This window comes from Mangifera indica, chromosome 17 (genome assembly GCF_011075055.1).
Source record: "Mangifera indica cultivar Alphonso chromosome 17, CATAS_Mindica_2.1, whole genome shotgun sequence".
Classification (NCBI taxonomy): Eukaryota; Viridiplantae; Streptophyta; class Magnoliopsida; order Sapindales; family Anacardiaceae; genus Mangifera; species Mangifera indica.
In genome coordinates, this window is record NC_058153.1 from 6,619,801 (window position 1) to 6,624,695 (window position 4,895).

Below are 4,895 nucleotides of genomic sequence, written 5' to 3' on the forward strand. Positions count from 1 at the left end.
AAATTTAAAAGGATTGATAATGTTGTCAATCGCACATTATTTGAAATCAAAAAATACATATATATTTTTCAAGTTTATTAAGTTTTGTCTTTTAGTATTTATGTTGATTTGAATTGTGGAGGTATTGTGAGTATTTGAAACTAGTTAATGATCGTTGATTTCCCATTGTTACATGAAATCACTTTCATCCCAAGAAATTATTTTCATCGTGTGTTATTGCACACATTGGGAGTTCATTGTCAAAATGAGATAAGACTTTCATGCTTCATTGTTTCATTTTGGCAACAGTTTGCTGGAAAAAGGTTATTTTTTAGTTTTTTGCTTCACAATAAAATTATAGAAAATATATTATGAATGCATGTTCTCACCTTGCAAATGCTTGTTCATACACATAATTAGATAGATCGTTCATTCATAACTTACCCATTAATCTCGCTTGTTATTTCCCTTGAAATTTTGTCGAACTTTAAGGTTGATTTTGCCTGTTCTAAAAATGAAATTTCCTGTTCATGGTTGATTTTGTAATTCTTATTCTTGTTTATGCAAACAAAGACCAAACTGCAACATTTGAAACCTTTAGGACTCATCTACAATTTGACAAAATTACAAGGTGCCAAAAAATTTTGAGAAATAGGCAATTAATTAAAATTCAAATAAATTTTGAATTTTTTTTAATATGTCATGATTGGTTGGCTATGCCTTGTGTTTGATACATGCACCTTTGACTTATAATTGTTTATTTTGTTTTTTAATTTTTGAGAATCAGTGTTTATACTTTTAAAAATAGTATTTATATGTCATGTCTTTCTCTAAACATTCTAGAAGTACATCCTCTTCTCATCCTCATTTTATTAATGAAAAATTAGATTAGGATTTTATTATTGATATAATGAAATGTAAGTAAAGATTTGTAATATACTTGGAGACGGAGCAAAGGAGATGGACAATCTTAAAGTTTGAAATATTTAAAGAGCAAGACCCCGAGGTTGACCTACTAAGCTCTCTAGGCTTGAGGGACTTGGTTTAAGTTAGGTTATGTACTGACATGTTTATTTTATGTGCATGAGTGTATGTTAGGTTTAATTTTTTTTGTGTCCAAATTCCCTTTTTTCAGTGACGAACAAAGGCCTTTCAACTCTCGGAGCTCTCCTTGTATATATCTTTTAGTTTTATGAGTTTGTGAATACGAAGTTATGTGTAAATCTCTTTTGGCCCTAACACTTGAGTTTATATAATTTTTTTTTCATGAAATAACATCTTTCACGATCGTGCATAGCGATTCGAACTATCCTTATCGTATTCCTCAACCTGTAAAAACACGATTATCCAATAAGTGTTTGCATGAATGGTTGTATATATCTCATGATTGTTGAGGCCCTTTGAATGATTCCAACTCATGTACAGAGGTGCAATTCACCATGTATGAACATGCATCATCAATAAAAAATCAAAATTAAATAATTAACAAAACAAAATAACTAGAATGCTTTTGGGCCGTATTTGTAAGTCTGATAATTGCCCTATGCTAATACAATAAGCACAAACATTAGGTTAGCATATGTCATCAATTACTTATTGGGAAAATATGTTCGTGTTTTAGACTATAAAACGTATATAAAAATCATTAATCAATACAGTCACTAAACTTCAAATCCTCTCCTAATGTTAAATGGAACCAACCAAACCTTGCGTCTATTTTGTTTAGCGAACCCAAAACTAGGTTTAGGGTTGACTAAACTTGTAACACTAGTCGTGAATCAACAACATTCAACTTGAAAAAAACTAGGTTCAGGGTTTAATTTTTTTTGAAGCAAAAATTGGTATTTTTTTTTACAAACCAACTAACAACTTGATAAAAAGATAATAAAATCACAAGAAGAAAATGTAGGATGAGACTGAGCAGAAGAAAAAGAGAGGAAAATCAAAGAAAAAATTGCCAAGAAAGGAGAAGAAGAATTTGGAAGAAGAAATTGAAAGAAGAAAAGAACACAGAGAAGTGAAAAGAATGATAAAGATAGATTGGATTGCGAATAAGAGTGATAGCAATTAAAAAAAAACTCTGGTCTCTGGATGTCTTAGCCACTTATAGGCCAAAGGACTATTTCCCACCCAAACTATGCTGAATTCTCAAAGATCCCCCTGTTAACTTTGAAAATACAATTTACCCACCCATGACCGATTAAATTTAATAGAACCTTAACCTCTGAAAATTTAATCTCATTTTCCCCCTAAAAGTTTCAAAACTAACATTTTATTCTCTAAGCCAAGTTTGAAAAGATCGCATTTCCCCCCTAGGGTTTAGTTTCAAAACCTATTCACTTTCTCCGGTATCATCGCCGGTCGTCTCTCTCTCCCGACAATTTCTCTTCCATCGACGGCCCACCCTAACTCCACCCCAACCCCTTCAATGCTGAGAGATGTCGTCTAGGAAGAGAAATCGTCTTCTCAAATGATAAAGATGAGATCGATCGATCTCGTCTCTATCGTCTGGGAAGACGATCGTCTTCCCAGATGATGGAGACAAGATCGATCAATCTCGTCTTCGTCATCTGGGAAGACAATTTCTCTTCCTAGACAACGTCTCTTGGTGTCGAATGGGTTGGGGTGGAGTTGGGGTAGGCCATAGGTGGAAGAGAAACCGTTGGGAGGGAGAGATGGCTGGTGATGGCGCCAAAGAAAGTGAACGGGTTTTGAAACTAAACCCTAGGGGGGAAATGTGATCTTTTCAAACTTGGCTTAAGGGAAAAAAGTTAGTTTTTTAAATTTAGGGGGGGAGGGAATGAAATCATATTTAAGTTTATTTTTAATACTAAATATAAAATGATGATTTTACCCTTAAAATTAACAGATTTAAACGATCATGGGTGGATAAATGAGATTTTCAAAGTTAACGAGAGGAACTTTGAGAATTCAGCACAGTTTGGGTGGGAAATAGTCCTTTGGCCACACTTATATGTAAAACAATTTTTAAATTCAAAATGAAATTACAAATTTATCTTTTTCATCTTAATTTTTCCGTTAACAGAGTTACTATTTGGGTGGTAAATGTTATTAATGTTAACTAAGGGTGGAAAAGGGTTTTTACACAAAACCTTGGGTGGGAAAAGTAATTACCCTATTTTAAAAACCCCATTATGGGTAACTATATTGCACTTAACCCGTGGTTACATGCATTAAAATTTTCATGAACCCCTGATAGTAGAAGTTAAATTCACGTACCCCATTATTTGTAATTTTTTTCAATAAGCCCTTACGTGTACTAAACTAACCCTAAACCCTCACCACATATAGTCAAATTTCATAAAGCCCCCTAATTTTACACTACACATTTGTTACCTAGTATATATAAATAGACCTAATAAAATTTGATCCGATCTGTTAACTCGATACGACACGATATGAAATGAATTGAGTTAGGATTATGATTTTTAACACAAAAAATAGTTCAGATCGAGTTCGAATTGACCCTTAAAAAATCAGTCTAAAATAGTGTTGACATGAACCAACTCGAATTGACTCGAATTAACTTGAATTAACCCGAACATTTTAAATAAATTATTACATAACATCATAACGACAAAAAATTTCTAATATTTTTTATCTTCTTTATTTGATAGAAAGAGTTTCAATTTACAAAATTTGTTTCTCTAATTTAAATCAACAAAAAAATCTACATTGTATCATCAAACACCTAATTTACATCAATAGAAGACATTCATTTTAATTTAATAATTCTTTTTGGCAAAATTGTAAAAAACTATTTTTATTGTATTTTTGTTTATGTTATAAATACTATTGATTTGAATTTATTGTGTTTGATGTATCATATATTTGTTAATAGTTTTAATATTTATGACAATCACATTTATCATATGGATTAAAAATTAAACTTAAATATTTAATAAGTAGTTGTTAATCTCATTGGTTATCAATTATATTATTTTGAAATTGAAGTTATAGACTTATTTCAGTTCTTGATTATGATATCATATTATTTTATCCCGATTAAAGGTGTGTATAATTTAGTTCAAACCATAAAACCAGACTGACCCATTTAAAAATTATAATTGTTTGAGTTGATAAATTTTTGAAAAATAGTTTTTTGTTTATGTTATAGTATAGATAATTTTCAAACAAAACCAAACAGCAAACTATATTTTTTTTAAATACAGACATATATATGATAAACCGTATTTTTTTAAATACATATATATATGATAAAATTTTTTAATAAACAATTAGGTCTACAACTTTATTTCATATTTATTTTGTTATTTTCTTTATATGTATATTTTATATATCTTTTATATTTATTTTACATATCAATATTATAATTTAGAAAACTATGATTCAATTAATTTTATAAAATAATATATATTTATAAATAAATTATTTTAATAGGTTCAAACTGTAATCTAGACCTGACCAAACCGTATTTTTTTAGTTTGGTTTGAAACCTAATATGTTTTGATTTGGTTTAAAAATTTTCCAAATCGTTTTTTAATTTTGATTTGAAAAAATTCTCAAATAATACCAAATCGAGTCCTGCACACCTCTAATTTTACAATTGATTATATAAAGATATGATAAGCAAACTATTATTATAAACTTGAAATAAAGTAATTTTGTTTTAACAAAATGTTGTTTCGTGTCAAAATGTTTTTTGTGTATTTTAATTTGGTAATTATATCTCTTGGTGTATTATTTTGTAACAAATTGTGTGATTTTTTTATATTTGATAAAGTGTATTATTTTGCTATAAATCGTTCGTTACCTGTCGTGTTTTAACACTACTTTACTTGTTGCATCATATGGGTTATTTCGGATCAAGTCAGATCAACACAAAAATATTTTGATTCGGTTTAGGATTGAAAAATTTTGACATAATTGTATTT